This window comes from Symsagittifera roscoffensis, chromosome 3 (assembly GCF_963678635.1).
Source record: "Symsagittifera roscoffensis chromosome 3, txSymRosc1.1, whole genome shotgun sequence".
Lineage (NCBI taxonomy): Eukaryota > Metazoa > Xenacoelomorpha > Acoela > Convolutidae > Symsagittifera > Symsagittifera roscoffensis.
In genome coordinates this window covers 71,513,908-71,530,872 of record NC_087064.1, presented here as the reverse complement: position 1 = coordinate 71,530,872, position 16,965 = coordinate 71,513,908, and the positions used below count along the sequence as shown (strand labels likewise).

Here is a 16,965-nt window from a genome sequence, read left to right as displayed (position 1 = left end):
ATTTTTTATATAAATATGCATGTCACACCGAAGTGACCACTCCCGATTCGCTAAATCGTCAGATTAGCGCTACTAATCTGCCAAAGCTGCCAATCTTCACAGTTCGATGTTATAATTAAATTTTGAAGTCGACATGCATTTAAAGGCATTCTGGTCCAATGTCACTCGCAGTTGATAAAATGAATAGCCATTTAAATAGTTTTTCGTAAATCGAAATGTTGGAAAATAAAACTGTTCCACTGTGTTAACCAGTAAATGATTTTAAGACAATTTGGGCAAAGAAGAGAGCTAGGCTCTTATCCATTTCTTCCGCTTTGATTTTTTCTGAATTTCGTTTTTATGAAAGTCTATTTAAAATGGCTTTTCATTTTATAAACTGCGTTAAAAATTGTCAGATGAGGAGAGATGGAAAACTTAAAAAGCCAAGAGCGGTTTCCAGCTAGCTATTGGAAAAGGCTGGTTAGTGTTGCGCAGTTTCGCGTTACCTGTGTCAAAAGTGGCGAGTTCCCATAAATCTCTACGTTGTTATAGTTCCCAAAAAATTGAACCCGTGGTATAGGCCTCAAGTTATTCAGTCGCTTAAGTCTCAACATAGACCGTTAGTATAGAGTTAACATAATTGCTCAAAAGACGTTAGGTTGCAGGATCGGATCCCGACGGGGAACGTCTTCTTGTTCGCATAAAAAAAGTATGTAATAAATGCAGAGTCTGAATTTTTAACTAAAAACATCAAGTTTATTTCCAGACTATATGCAATATAGGTTGTTTACATCTCTAAATCAGTAGGAAAACTAAGTTCAGTTATTATCATGAAAAAGATTTTTAACAATATTATTTGAAAGTTACCGCTATATTATCACTTTTAAAACTTCAAAAGCCGTTGTTGAAATGCTTTGCTCACAAATCCTCAATTGTTTCATACTTGTTACGTCGACAAATTTCATTGATCAAAACGGTTTCTGGAGAGTTTGACCATAACAATGACAAAACTCATGTATCTGTGAAAGAAAAACTCCAGTAAAAATTTAGAAGATATCCGAAACGCGATACAGCAAACCTTCTATGAAACATATATAATGCCCTCGAGCGTCGTACTGTCCGTCGTACCCGGCAACAGATCAATCAATTGAAGCCTTATAATTTTTACCTCATTTACCAACAAAGAGTCCGAAATTTGTATAATCGGAAAATGCCGCCTTACACATTAAAAGAGCCAACGATCTGCATTAGGGTGTTACGATTTTCGGCTCGGACAAAAACTTGACTATATTGTTCAACTCACAGGCAAAACTTGCGAACAGAAATTGTAAGGCGGGCTTTCGCCACCATTTGAACCACTGTGTGCTATACGCTCTGTAGAAAAAACGCTGCCTGCGACGAGTTTTTGGCCTCCTCAGCGCCTAATCTGCCTGACAATATCGAAAATTTTTTTAAATCATTTCAAAAGAAATTCAACGTCCCACGGGACACAATAGGGCACACCAACAAATCATTCTTGACAATGGAGGGAGCTACTTCCCTTTTTACTCAATCAATTTGTAGGCATTTGAAAAATTCATTTATAGACTGGGTTAAAAAGAAAAAGAAAAGAGCGTATATTAAATTGAACAAGAAATAAAAAGAGCGTATATACCGCACAGTTTACAGTTTAAGCAGTAAAGCGAAAGGTGTGTTTCAACTAGTTGCCTCAAGGATGCATCCAGCGTTCCCGCGCTGAATCGCTAGGTCTAGCTTTTGTTTGAGAAATTTGAAAGCTAGTTTCTCGCTTGTTAAGACTGTTATTCGCCTTGCAAGTTCTTTCAAGAAAACTGCAGTAGACCTACAAGCGCCACCCAGTGTTTCCATGGCAACGGGTTCAAAAATTACAGCCTAATTATAGCCTTACGTTATAGCCTTACGTTATAGCCTAATTGTTGTGATAAACTTATTAAATAGATAAAGATATGAAGTTTCTCTAATTCAACACAATGGTACGTACGCGGAATCGCCGTGGTGGCCCCGATAATCATTCGACTGATACTAGTGACACAACATCTGCCTTCTGTGCCTCGGAAGGCTGCTCACGACCATCAGGTGACGTGGGCTGGATACAATGCGACAACTGTGACACATGGTTACACAGTGATTGTGTTGGAGTGAGCAAAGAAGCAGTCCCCAACATCGATTTCAAATGTGACAATTGCAAATTTGAACTCAACCGAAGCCGCAGACAAATATGCCCTGACTGCAACCGATTCGTCACGGTTAAGGCAAACAAGCAGTTCCACACACAGGGTCCCATAAGCAACCGATGTCCAGGCACCGGAAAGAACACTACTCGCAATACAGACAAACGACATGAGTTAGATTTTGAAAACTTTCAAACAACTGATTTTATTGATTTGTTAACTAAGTTTCAATGTCCTACTGTTAAATTTGTCCCTAAATTCGCACGTGTCAACGTTGCCTCCACGTTTGCTGAATGCATCAAAGTTGTGGTTACTAACCCGGAAAGCAAGGAAGCATGGGTCGCTATCTGATCATGCACTCTTGCTGCCTCCGCAAATCTATACGCGCAGTTAAGAAGGTCAGAGCCTCACTTGGAAGCACCATACAGCAACAGATAAATGCTTTCAACAGGGGTGAGTACACTTTGCCTTCTCCAGTCTCGCAGAAACCAGCAAGCTCTGGGAACAACGACAACTCCAAACTGATGATTGCTGCCAAACTTGACGATGGAGATATCAAGGGAGCTGTCAAGTTGGCAGCCAACGACGATACTTTCTTGCCACCGACTCTTGAGAACAAAACACTACTCGACGCGAAACACCCTCCTGCACCCGCAGACAAAGCTACACCCCCATCTAACGACTGTGTTCAACTTCAAGTTATTCAGTCTGAAGTCAGGAGAGCCGTCATGTCTTTTAACGCAGGTAGTGCTGGTGGACCAACGGGCCTCAGACCACAACACGTGAAAGACGCACTCTCACCATCTGCTAACGAAGCTGGAAATAACCTGATCTCGCGTCTGACAGACTACACAAATTTATTGTTGACAGGCAACATCCCTGTGTTCATCAAGCCTGTCGTCTCCACTGCTACACTCATCTCTTTGGCCAAGAAATGTGGAGGAATACGCCCGATCGCGATTAGAGACACTTTGCGAAGACTCACTACCAAATGCATTTCACGGCGCATGCTGGAAAAATTCAAAGAATATTTTTGGCCTTTTCAGCTAGGAGCTGGTGTTAAACACGGGAGTGAGGCGGCGGCCCATGTAGCGCGCGATTTCATTGAGTGCGTAGAACGTGATCAAGCCTTTGTCAAAAATGACTTTGCCAACGCCTTCAACAGTGTAAGACGTGATGTCGTTTTGAAAGCCATCAATGAACACGCCCCGGAGATCTTTAGCTTTGTGAAACTCTGCTACGAAGAAGGCAGTTTCTTGATATATGGTGCCTTCACCATCAAATCAACAGAAGGGTTTCAGCAAGGCGATCCCTTGGCTACGTTTGGATTTTGTCTTATCCTACATCCTGCTTTGCAGAACCTCTTGAGCAAGCTGAAAACTGGATACATGGATGACGTTGCTTTTGCTGATGAATGGCGCACCACTCTCCATGATCTTCTGAGTATCAAACAAGCATGTGAGAAACTTGGTGTTCTTTTGAATGAGAAGAAATGCGAGGTGACAGCTTTTGGGAGCAGTAAAAAGGAGATAGAAAGAGCTTTTCGTGAGACATTTCCCACTATTCAATGCGTTGATGCCGAGGACAGCACACTTCTTGGGACTGGTCTAGGCACTCGGTCGATTCGAGCAGAGTTAGTGGACAAACTTGCGAAACTCAAGACACTCCTGCAGCGAACAGCTTCCTTACCATGTCAAACCGCTTTCTTTCTCATTAAAAATTGTTTCTTTGTCCCTAAACTTATGAATGTCCTCCGCGCTAGTCCTGCTTTTAAACACACAGATTTACTCGACGAAATCGACACACTTGAACGCCTTGAACTTGGGGAGGTAGCAACGAATATACAACTGAGTTGGAAGATAAAATTTTAGTCAAAACAAGCAATGAAAGGCCTAACATTGGAAGCATTGCACAATAGGTGACCAAGACCAGGGATCAACACACGAGATGAGTTCATGAGTAGACACTTAGGGTTTCGGCTTAGGATGAGTTTTGGATGAGTTTTGGTTAAGGAAAAAGAATGAAAAATCATGTGAAAAGAAAAAACTGCAAAATTGAGAAGTTAGATTAAGAAAACTAGTCTCAGAGACTGGACAAACAAGTTTCACTTTGATTATCTACGTAACAATTTGAATGGTGGATATAAATTTGCTCTGAACCTTTTTGTTATCTTTTAAAATTTTTTATTGTCTTTAATTCATTTTGAACTATTTTACTAACCTGACAATGAACAGATTAACGAAACCAATCGAAATCATTTTAGAGTGTTTTTTTTATAGCATTTGCATCAAATTTATATTGAGGCTAAGTTTCCAATCTCTCTTATAACTGGAAAAATATCCTTGTTAAGGCCTGGTTAAAAGCTTGGGATGATTAGTTTCCACAGGGTATAATGACTTGTTTTAAGATTGAAACTTCTATTTTTGTCATGTTTCCTGGAATTAGTGATGTTACCGGTGACCAATCGTCTAGCAGACAATTCTTTTATCATAAAAAACGGAAAAAAAAGAGTTTTCAGCAGGCAAACGTAATGAAATGATGGATGATTGATTGACAAACCCAAAAATTGCCCAGTCTTGTGCCAAGCTTGCCCAATTGCCCAATCAACTCAATTATCTCACTATTTGTCAACAGAATTATCAACTTCTAAAACACAACAGTCTAAAGTAGCGTGAAAACGAAGGTTTACGCGCATTATAGTACTCGTGTTGAGTTGACGCGCAGGAGCAAATTAAAAAGGTGTCAATTAAAATGGGCCTTTCCGTCATGCTACGGTACGTCCAAAAGTTGGATAGGGCCGTACCAACGCTATATAAATACATCGGCAAAACTTTCTGTATAAATCTAATCGATTTTAATGCATCCGGAGAATTTTCAATTAAAATCTACACTCCTCGATTTTAGAACAAAAATAAATGTGTTGGATGTAATTGGATGTATTCTACTTTTTCTTGCACCCTAAGGCAAGAAATTGCACTCCTCTGAATAGCAAAACTTATTTTTGTTCTTAAAATTTTTTTGTGTCCGAGTATGATTCGTTCCGTTTTTCGCGGTAGGTTCAAGCGCTTGGCTGGACGTCCTTCCTTCTCGTCCGCTGGGTCTGATTTTGTCCAATGATGAGTTCCGTATTTCAGCTGGTCTGCGTCTAGGATTCCCAGTAACCGCACAACACACGTGCAAATGTGGCTATGTCGCAGCAACAGATGGAAGACACGCACTTGTCTGCCCGAAGATCAAGCACAGGTTCATCAGACACTCGAATGGCAACATGATCATTAAAGATTCTATAAAATGACTCGGCATCAGTTCCACCATAGAACCTATCGGGCTGCTACGCAAAGATGGACGCAGACCAGATGGACACACACTAATGCCATGGCAGCGAGGACGGACCTTGGCATGGGATTTCACATGTATAAGTCGTTTAGCAAACTCTAATCTGCGAATGGGAGTTCTTCCGGGTGCCAATGCAGCTTCCGAGGCCGAAGTCCGCAAAAGAAACCACTATTCAGACCTGCCTTACACTGTAGTTTTCGAACCCGTTACCATGGAAACACTGGGTGGCGCTGGTAGGTCTACTGCAGTTTTCGTAAAAAGAATGTCCAAATGCTTATGGCATCGGCATGTTTGCCCGAAGAACACATATTGCCGTTGTTTATTCAACTTTTTATGGAATTTGACGTTATACAACAACTATTGCAGTATCAAGAAATGATAAAATTCTTTCGATATTTTCACAAAACCTAGGTTTTGACTCTTGCCCTAAAAATAATGCATGTTTTGAATAGGCCAGCATTGACATTCTAATACACTAGGGGACAAAGTAAAGCGCAAAATCAGAGTTTTACTTTCTTTAAACTGCCTGTTTTCTTAGTCCAATTTGACTGTGCATCCTTCAAGCTTCGATAAAAACTTAAAATATACCAAGAGCAAATGATAAAAGCTCCTCTGTGAAACTAATAATTTTTGGTTTCAAAATTTTATCAGTGGTTTCAAAATGCTGTTTGAAACTAATAATTTTTGGTTTCAAATTTTATCCGGGTCTTAAAGTGCTGTTTTCCTCATCTACCCTACATTTGAAGTGATTTCGTGATTGATTAGGGGGAGTAAAAAGATTGTTCATTAGACGTAAAACATTCTCATATGAAAGTGAGAAAACGAAAACAATCAGTATGAAATTTTACTAAACTTGGATGTTTCTTACTTTTTCACGCGAAGTAAAAAACTTGAAGCAGGTGAATTGTGGCATTCTTGGACCCAGATTACAAAGGTAAGTCATTGAAATCAGATATTGATAGTTTCACATAAAGTAGCTCTGATTATTTGCTCATGTTCTAAGTAAAAGTTTGTTCAATTTCAAGGAAATGTTGTCCAAAATGGACATTGAAAACAGGCTTTATAGGGAGTAAAATTGTGAATTTGCGCTCAATTTTATTCGCTCAAAAGGCACTAGTTTCTGTTGGATCTGTTTCCAATTGAGGAAGTCTGTCTGCATAATTAACTATGTTTGAAACGCATAGCTTACCTTATAAAACAAAAAGGTCGAACTTGTTCTATTACCATATGCAAAATCGGTTTTTTATTTCATAAAGTCTTATAGAAAACCAAAATTAGTTAATAACCTCAAAAACATTCATAATATTTTGATTTGAATGTTACCGATGTATTATCACTTCTAAACTTCGAAAGACGTTATTGAAATGATTTTCTTGCAAATCCTCAATTTGTATGGTTCGTATTGGTTACGTCGACAAATTTCATTGAGATAAAAAAAATGTTGTCTGGAGAGCACAACCATATTGATGACCAAAATTGATATATCTTTGCAATAATTGCGGTAAAAAGATAGATACTAAACGCGATTCCACAAACTTTTGAAAACAATATAATGCGCTCGAAACGAGTACGTCCGTCGTACCGGACTACAGATGAATCAAATCAAGTCTCTACCAATTCCAGGTCAAGGTTCAACCTCAAATACCAACAAAAATTTCCGAAGTTTGTATAACTGGAAAATGGTGCGCACAGAAAAAGAGCCAACGATCTAGATTCTGTTGTTACGGTTTTCGCATCTGACTTAAACTTGACATGGATTGGTTTAAAAGTTTTTTGATTGGTTGAAATAAAAAATTTGATTGGCTAAAAACTTTAGAGCATTTTTAGACCAAAAACAAAATTTTAATCCTGATGATGCACAAAATGTGCGAAAACGTTTGAATTAACCTTTTAAATTTCTTGACATTATTGCTCAACTCTGATTATTGAAAAACTCTGTGCTAAGTAAAAACTGAAGCACTGGCCTTTTCGGACCCGGATTTCATTGGTAAGTCATTGAAACCAAGTATTGATAGTCTCAAAGAAGACAGCTCTGATCTATTGCTCTTGGTGTATTTAAATTTTTTGTTCAGTTTCAATGAAATGTCCAAAATGGACTTAACGTCACAACATTAATGAATTCGGCAGAACCTCAAATACCAACAAATATTTCCGAAGTTTGTTTAACTGGAAAATGGTGCTCACAGAAAAAGAGCCAAAGATCTAGATTCTGTTGTTACGGTTTTCGCATCTGACTTAAACTTGACATGGATTGGTTAAAAAATTTTTTGATTGGTTAAAATAAAAAATTTGATTGGTTAAAAAGTTTTAGAGCCTTTTTAGACATGTTTCTCATTTTTCAGATCTTTGATCGTTTTGTAAATATTGTAAAAACAAATTTTAATCCTGATGATGCACAAAATGTGCGAAAACGTTTGAATTAACATTTTGAATTTCTTGACATTATTGCTCAACTCTGATTATTGAAAAACTCTGTGCTATACGCTCTGCTTGAAGAACGATGTCTGCCACGAGTTTTTGTCCTTCTCAGCCGATAATTGGCTTGCCAATACCAAAAGTTTTTCAAAATCATTTCAATATAATTTTAACGTTCCACATGACACAAATGGGCACTCCAGCATTTCATTACTGACTATGGAAAGGACTACTTCCACTTACTAAATCAGTTTCTAGGCAGCTGACTTTATTTGGCTTTTAAAAAAGTTATTTAATTGCTGGGCTAATAAAGATTGTCAAAATTCTGTTGGCATCACAAGTTCACAAGTTCACAAGTTCAATTCTGGTCTATAGGCTTCGGCCTCTATCGACCAGCTCTTTCGTCCACGTCCATTTCGTCATTCCAAAAACGATGCGTCGTACATTTCGGACGCCCATAGTTTGTCAAGTCTTACTTTGAATATGTTGACGTTCTCGCTCGATATTATTCCTTCAGGCAAGGAGTTCCAGTCGTTAATGGCTGCGATAGTGAAGAAGTTTTTTCTTGCTGTTGTTTTGGTTTTCCTCGTTAAAATTTTGTACGGGTTTCTTCGGGTATCTCTTTCATCGATCGTAAACAGTCCTTTCGTTGCTGCGGCATCGTACATTCCATTCAAAATTTTGAAGACTTCTATCATTCTTCCGCGCTTCCTTCTATACTCCACCGTTGGCAGTTTCAGAGCTTTCAGTCTTTCCGGGTAACTAAGTTTTTGTATGTTTGCGACCAGTCTTGTCGCCCGCCGTTAAACGTTCTCAATCATGATCTTGTCCTTTTTCAGGTAAGGGTTCCAACACTGATTTGCGTATTCCAGGTGCGTTCTCACTAGGGCTTTATATAGGGTTGTTAGTACCTCAGCGTTAAGATAGATGAAGCTTTTCCGTATTATCGCAACCATGCCGTTGGCCAAGTTGTTTTCCTGGCAATTTGCTCACGGAATATTAGTCTCGAGTCAACTATAACCCCTAAGTCTTTCTCGGTTTGAACATTATTAAGGTATGTATTCCCATCCAAGGTGTAATTTCGTTCCGCTAGTTTTACCCTTCCCGTTAACGTGAGCGTATGGCATTTTGTCATGTTGAACTTCATAAGGCTACCATCAGCCCATTTCGAAATTACATTCAGATCATTTTGCAGTTCTTCATCTTCACCTAAAGCTGTGACTGATCTGTAGATTTTCGCATCATCTGCGTAGAGGAGCATTTGGTATGTGATTCCATCCCCCATCGAGTTTTTGTATATTAAGAACAGAATTGGTCCCAGTACAGACCCTTGTGGGACTCCACTGATGACGGGTGCCCATTCCGAAAAACTTTCGTTGACCACCACTCTTTGTTTTCTTTCTGTTAAGAATGAGGTAATCCATTCGACAGTTTTTCCTCTGATCCCGTATCTCGAAATTGTGTTTACTAGTCTTTTGTGGGGTACACTATCAAAGGCTTTTTGGAAGTCAATGTAGATGATATCTACCTCGTTACCTCTGTCCAATTCTGCTGTCCAGTCGTCAAGTGCTCTCAGTGACTGTAGGGTCGTTGATCGCCCTGGTAAAAACCCGAATTGCTTGTCTGATATGATATTATTGTTTTCTAAAAATTCAAACAGGTGACGTTTGATGATTTTGTCCATAATTTTACAACAATTGGATGTCAGGCTAATAGGTCTGTAATTGTTAGGATCACTTTTTGCGTCCTTCTTGTGAATTGCTGTTATATTTGCGCATTTCCAATCTTCTGGCATTTCACCTTTCTCCCAAGAACTTTGCATTAAACCAATCATCATTTCAGCTATTTCGTATCAGGATTCTCGGAATATCCGAGGCTGTACGTTATCTGACCCGATTGATTTCGTAGTGTCTAGCACATTGAGTTCATTTAGGATTGTCTTTTTGAAGATAAAGAGGTCATCAGATATTTGATTTTCTTGGTAATCTACTACTTCCCAACTGCCTGGTGTTTTGATCATGAATACAGAACTGAAAAAGTTGGCAAGATATCAGCTTTATCTTTGTCGTTCATGGCCCACTTGTCTGGTCCAATTTTGAGAGCCGGTATTGTTTCGGTTGTTTTAGTTTTCTTATTCACGTAGTTCCAGAACTTTTTAGGTTGGTGTTTGATGCTTTTGGATACATCTTCTTCGTGCTTTCGAACACATTGTCGTGTCATTTTCCTGACTTTGTTTCGAGCCGATGTGTAGTTTTCATAGTTTCTTTGCGACTTCTCTTTTTTGAAATCTTTCCAAGTTTTATGTTTATCTCGAAGTACATCTCTTACTTCGGAGCTCATTGGCAATTTGTGTTGCTTTATCCGGATTTTCATTTCAGGTATAAATTTCTTGGTGGCAGAATCAAGAGTACTTTTGAATTTATTCCAATTTTGGTCAAGAGTTAGCAAATCTTCGTAAATTAGATTATTTTTTAAGTCAGACCTGAGTTCATCGTAGCTTCCTTTATTGTAATTTAGCCTCTCTTTGGAGCGCCTTGTTGTCCAAAGGTTGAATTTTGCTTGTAACAGTGTGTGGTCACCTTTCCCCAGTGCAGAGATGTAATCAATGGAAGATGGTTTTAAGGTTTTATTAGTTAATAAGAGGTCTAGGAGTGACGGTCCATTATGTTTGGTCACGCGTGTTGGTCTGTCAACATGTTGGTCGAGATAAGAATCTTTGACCGCCTCAATGAAATGGTGTTCTTTGCTGTTTTCGTCGTGATTCGTGCTCACATAATTCCAGTCTATATCTCGGAAGTTCATGTCTCCCAGCACAATATATCTAGATCCACTTGATCCTATTTTTCTTTAAAAATTGTTGAGGTTGGAGTTGTTTTCGTGAGTTGATGATGGGCTCCGATATGTCGAGGCGATGACAACTTCTCCCTCCGTTAAAATCAAGTTAAACACTTGCAGTTCCTCGATTCCAGATTCGTCGTCTATTTCTTTATATTCGATGTCTTTGCGAATGTAAAGTAGCATGCCTCTGCCTTTTTCTTTCGGATTCATGTTTTTGTGTTTTAAGTTGTAGCAATCAAGTTTGTGCCAAATTGGGTTCCATATGTTTACAGAATTCTTAGGTTTAGCTTCTGTAAGAGCAATAACGTGCGGTAACAGGTTTGTTTGATGTATTAGCGTTTGTAACTCTATGAACTTTTCAAGGTTTAGGATGTCTACATTCCCGAACCAGAGCTCAAAATGTTCTCTGTTTCCGGCGTTGTTCTTTGCATCATTGTTATCGCCCTTTTCTTTACTCTGATTATTTTGTTCCCTCTGACAATGTGAATGAAGTTGCCGGGTTCCTCTGCTGTTAAGTTTTTTGCTCGCTGCACTAGGAAGCGGACATTTTCCCTCTCATTCATGCTCCTGTATGGAGTGATTCTCAGGTGTTTTAGCTCATCCTTGGCATACTTCAATTTTATCAGATTTTTCATCATGTGTTCAGCATCATCCTGTGTTTCCAGTGTGATTCTCAATGGTCTTGGCCTCGTTTCGTTTTCGTGGTCCTCAGATAATTTGCCAAGTCTATGCAATTTTTAACTATTGTTGGTTCAATTTCTATGCTTGCGCATAGCTCACGGATTAATGACATGTCTTCATTCTGTCGCAGTTTCGGTTCGGTTGATTTACTTTCCGGTGCTTTGTGTATGATTAGATTTCGTTTTCTTCTTAAATCTTCTTCCTCTTCTCTTTTTTGCTCAGCTCCAGCTTCAAGGATTATGGCTTTCAGAGGTTTAGTGACATTTGGTTTTATCTTCCAGGGATTTGCATTCGATCCCGTTGTTGGCTGTGCTTTGTTTTTTGTTCCATTCATAAAGTAATAAAAATCCTCCATTAGAATTTTCACGGAATCAACAGTTTTATCCAGATCGGTCCTCATTTTGGATATATCCTGATGTGTTTTTGGAGTCACTGCGTCTTTCATTAGGTTCTTTACTTCCTCGGTGCAATTGTCGCACCACCATATTCCTTTAGATTTCGACATGTAATCATAAACTGCCGTTGGCATTTTCAAACATTTTGCACAAAAATGTTTTGCACAGTTATCGCGCTCCAAAACTTGATCCAAGGGATCTCCGTAGTTTTTCTACAGGTTACACAAGTCCAGGCCTCATCAACCTGTGATTTATTTGTGTTTTTCCTGTGTGCGGTTACTCATTTTTAAAGACTTCACCTAGGCCGCTCCAGAACAACTAAGTTCCAGGTAGCTACCAGAGTAAAATCTATAAAAAAAAGAGTTTCTAACCTTACTGTTTCTTGCTTTTCTTATTTTTCTTCTTGTTCTTCTTTTGCTTTTGATGCCTGCTTCTTTTCGTGTTCGTTCTATCGCTTCTTTTTTTCGACTTCTTTTTCTAAATAGGGGTCTATACTTCTTCACAAGGGACTCGAGGTTTATAAATCGTTTTAATATGGTTTCAAGGAATTTTATTTCCAATATAGTTGAGGTGTGGATTTTCTGGAGGTTGGATTGGTACCACCACTCGTTTTGTTTCCTTCTGGAGGAAAGCTTTTTTCCGGCTGGTATTACGAGAATATCCAGCTTTCGTAGATCCTCGAAGATATTTCTCGTGCATTCCCTTTGGCGATATATAATTGCCTTGCTTCTCCAACTATGCTTTCTGAGTGTTTGGATTAGGTTCGGGACTGTTTCTGCTTTCTTGTTGTTGAGTCGATGTTTGGTGATCGTGTTATTCAGCACGTCGTGCCAAAGGATTATCTCTTTTTTGTTCCTGAGTGATCCCTTTTCCAGGAGAAAGTCGAGATTCAGGACGTTATGGATAGATTTGGGATTGAGACTCAGTCCTTTCGTTGCAAAACTGATTAGGGACAATACTCTCTTCAATTTATTCGGGGCTATGTAACATTCGTCTACTGCAGTCACACATGAGGCTTAAGAAAAATAGGCCCTATAACCACTGGCTCAAGGGTCAGGGACACTATCTCTTGTGTTTTTCTACCTCAAGAACGGTCGGAGCCAGTTCGGTTCGCTTGTGACATGAGACTACGACCCGTTACAGCTTAAAGGCTACTACTAAAATATCCCCCCACTCTAGAATTAGAAACGTCCCCATACTTAGGTCTCTAGATACCCAAAATACATGAACGCCGTTAAAAACCGGGTTGGAACAATCCGTTAAGTTACTTTTTATTAGACAGTGGAACTTTGATCCATTTCAGATGGATCAACCTAAAACTCGCCTTACCTCAACATAACAATTATAAAACACACTCTGGGAATTTAAATTTGTACTCACATAGTAGCACGCTCAAGAAGTGGGAAATAATCCAGTCGGTAACTAACTCAAGAATTAAATAACGTAACTAAATGAGTCTAATGTTTTATAGTTTTAACAATGAGAACGAGTTTATACTCTAGACAATAGTTTTCTTGTGAACCATTAGGACACTCAAGCTGTCCACCTTTCCACCGAAGGTTCACTCTAGTCCAGTTCCGAATAATACTCCAGTCGTTATAATCCAATTCGAGGGAATGCTCTCGTCTCTGTCACAGATGGGACAGCTCTACTCTCGATTATTATAGTGATGGAAATTGCGAATAGCAATTTCCTACTGCTTTTTCTTGCGACTTTCCCGCGTATGCGACTCAATTGTTCTGAAATTGTTCTGATCTCTTTTTCTGATTTTCAGTTCTCGCGAGAAAATCGTGCATGACAGGTTCCATTCGAAATTTTGAAAAATTAAATTTCACTACAAAATCAAGTGTTTTTTGCTTCTCTCAAGGTCAAACTTCCAAATATGACCGACTGGCACATACTCCCCGGACTCGAGATCGATGTCCTCATCGCGCGCTGTCTTCTGCCAGTGAGTCCCAGAAAAACCGAGTGTTGCTCAAGATACAGTGCCAGTGGTCATTTACAGAAGTTTGCAGTAGATTTAAGCTTATCTACACCCCACACTATTGCTAAACAGCAACCAAAATCTGCATACACCTGCACCCTTGAATTTTCGCTTTTCAAGCCAATCATTTTAAAATCTCTTTTGTCCTATTCAATCAGGAAATTGTCATGCAGCATTTCGATTTATATAATAAATATAGTATATTAGTAACAATATTTGCTTTGTTAAAATTTCTTTTTCGTGAATCCAAGTTTCACTCGGATCCACGCTCAAGCCCCCCTTCCCTCTCAAGACTCAAGATCCATCCGATTTGCCCATTCATCTCGTGCTCTTCGCCTTGGAGGTACTGCATCCTGAAGTGCTAGATGCGGCAAACTGTCTCAACAGTTCCTCTTCATCATCGGAACTAATCACAATCTCCTCCCAAGCCTTCAGCTGTTCATAGGATCGCATCCATTCTCTCTGCTCCTGCAATCTCTTTGCTTGGTTGGGTAGTGCCTTCACCCTAGCTTCTCGGTTCAAGCAAAAGGAGTTGTGCAGGCTCAAGCTCACGTTCTTCGCCAGGTCTTCCTCTAGTATCGACTCCCTCGCTTTGGTATTGTCTCTAGACATCTTACCCACTCTTTTCCATCCTGTCGTGATCGCATTACGATGGGTTAGCAGGGGTCTCTTGAAAGCTTCCGGCCCAATCTCGGCCTGGAACTGTCGATACTCTTTTTGATGTTTTCTCATGTGATCTTTCGTTGTCATGTACAACCAAGACGTCAGTGTCGCCCGAAACCATGGAAAGTACCTCAAGCGACTCCATACGTGCCTGACTTCCGTCGGTATGGCGAATACTTTGCACGCAGTCTCAAACAACTCGAGTCTCCTGCTGTAGTCTATCGCGTATATTGACTCAGCCGTTGGCGTCGTCGCCTCCCGATACTTCGTTATATTCTCTTCTATCCATCTCAGAGCTAACATCGTACTCACTACTAAGAGCGTCACCTTCTGCCGGTGATCCGGTAGTCCGATCGACCGAATCTCTTCCACATCCCACACCAGGCAAAGGTTCTTGTGATCTGGATACCACACCGTTTGTGCCAAACAGTGGCATGGGCATTCCCCATGAGAGATCTCAATGCTCCTGAGATTACGCTCCCCTGAGGCTTCCAAGAGAGGCTCAAGCTCCATCATTTTCTCGTGCATCGTGTCGTTGTCTTCCAGGTTCGGAGTACTTCCCACAGGTTTCCCGATCACGTTTTGTCTCTCGTGATCGCTCGTGTTTTCTCTTTCCAACTTCAGAAGATCTTCTCCCCAGATTTCGCTTAAGTCATCTCTCAATTCTTTTGGTACTGTCCCTTTGATTTTTCTCAACAACTTGTGCGAGTGATGCGACATCCGAGCCAACCTCACGCACTTGGGCACTGAGAAGGCCTTGTCCACCAGTATTCTCTGGCTGGACACTTCCACCATCGCCATGTGTAGCGGGTAGTGACTTCCGCACAAGTTGGCCATCATTGACCCTATCAGCGATTTCGCGTTCAATGGCAAGCCATAAGCTTCGCTCATGGGAAATCCCATTTCCGCCTCAAGACCAACCTTCCAGCTCCGGATGTGTTTTTGAGTCACCTGCAACACCCCGGGCCATGATTCTACGCTCAACGCCGTCACTAAATGATGTTCAGACTCCAGTCTCTCCAGTGCCTGCAGACCACACATTCTCGAGAAGAATCCGAGAGCTGTCGCTATATTCACCGTGGTTCTCGCGTAACATTCCGCTATTATTTGCACTTCACTTTTCTCCCTTTCTGTGATGTCTTCGAACCAAGTGACCAGGTCTTCTTTTTGAAACGACAGTATTCTGACGCATGACCGTCCATCGCAGATGTGCTCTCCGTTCCCACACGTCGAATCCAGACAGCTACCCGGCTCCAATTTCTTTGCTGACCCGGGGTCGCTCGTCCTTTCGCTTGGCTCTTGCATCTGGGGCGTGATTAGCTTATGTAGCACACTCAACTTCGCCAGATCTTCATCTTCCGTTGGTGCTAACCTCACTCGCTCTGTGGTTTCCTCGATTAGACTTGCATGGGGATGTGGACACCAGGAGGGTCTTAGTAGCTTCCATATCACTCCCAAGTTCGTGGTTAACAAGCCATTTCCACCGCCCATGTTCACTTCAACTCTCTTGTTTGAGCGCGGTATGCCTATCACCTCTGGTGTTTTCTCAAGAATCAGGCCCAGGCTCGGCCCCTCTTCTTCCACCGCGTCTATTTCCATTATTCTTTCTGTCCAAAACTTCAGTAGCTCCGCTACCTCATGGTTTCTGTGGGCTCCTCCAGCTTCCGAGTCTAAGAAGGGATTGTAGGCTATTCCCATCACTCCAGACACATATTGGTATTCCCCCTTCTCACTGAGTCTCGAGTACTGTTCTGACGAGGCCAGGTTACGGTGAACATCATGTTCTTCCTCGAACTTCTTATTAGAGAACCTCCGTACCTCGTCCAGCTTTCGATGGTTCTCTAAGGATAGTCTGGAACCATCTTCTTTCTCTATTCCTGTACTCTGATATACGTTCAAGATGATCGTTGAGACTCTTCTCTCCATGGTTTTACTTCCACTTGCTCTCTGGTGGCATGCCAGGATGGTGCTATCAGACATCATTGACATTGTCCATCTCAAGAAACATGTGGCATCTTTTCTTCTAGCCAGGCTCAAGCCTGAATTGTCCCTGGCCACGTGTTGCATCAGTGCCTGATACACCTCTAGCTTCTTGCTTCCCAACTTCAGCCTGTCATACGAGGTCAATGTCTCCAACTCTATTCCCACCAGACTCCAGGTGAACATTAATTGTCCCGCAGTTCTAACGAAGGGATTCGCCATTAGTGGCGGTGCTGATGAGAATGTTCTCATCGCCTCTTCAAAATGATCCTTCAACAAACTCTGCCAGGACCTCTTCAGATGACTTGCCATCTCTATCTTATTAACCTCGGCTTTTTGCTGGGTGGCCCAATTGCGTCGCCTGCGAGCTATTCCACTGTCCAACTTCTTCAAGCAGTCCTCCATTTCCTTCAATGTTTCGAGGGCCACCCACCACGTCCGGGAAGTGTTCCTCGTCTTGTTCCTCTCCAATGGATCACTCGTCACTTGTTTGCCCATGTCCTGA

The 16,965-nt window shown here is 40.8% G+C and overlaps 1 protein-coding gene across 2 annotated transcripts in view; it reads left to right on the top strand.

Moving 5' to 3' along the window:
* Positions 1–1,911: 1,911 nt before the first annotated feature.
* Positions 1,912–16,965, top strand: part of LOC134842694 (unconventional myosin-XV-like) — a 144,144-nt gene continuing 129,090 nt past the window's right edge. For both annotated transcript variants that reach the window (XM_063859147.1, XM_063859146.1), the window contains exon 1: positions 1,912–1,935. The gene's annotated coding sequence lies outside the window, so the exon portion shown is untranslated. The remainder of the gene's footprint in view (positions 1,936–16,965) is intronic.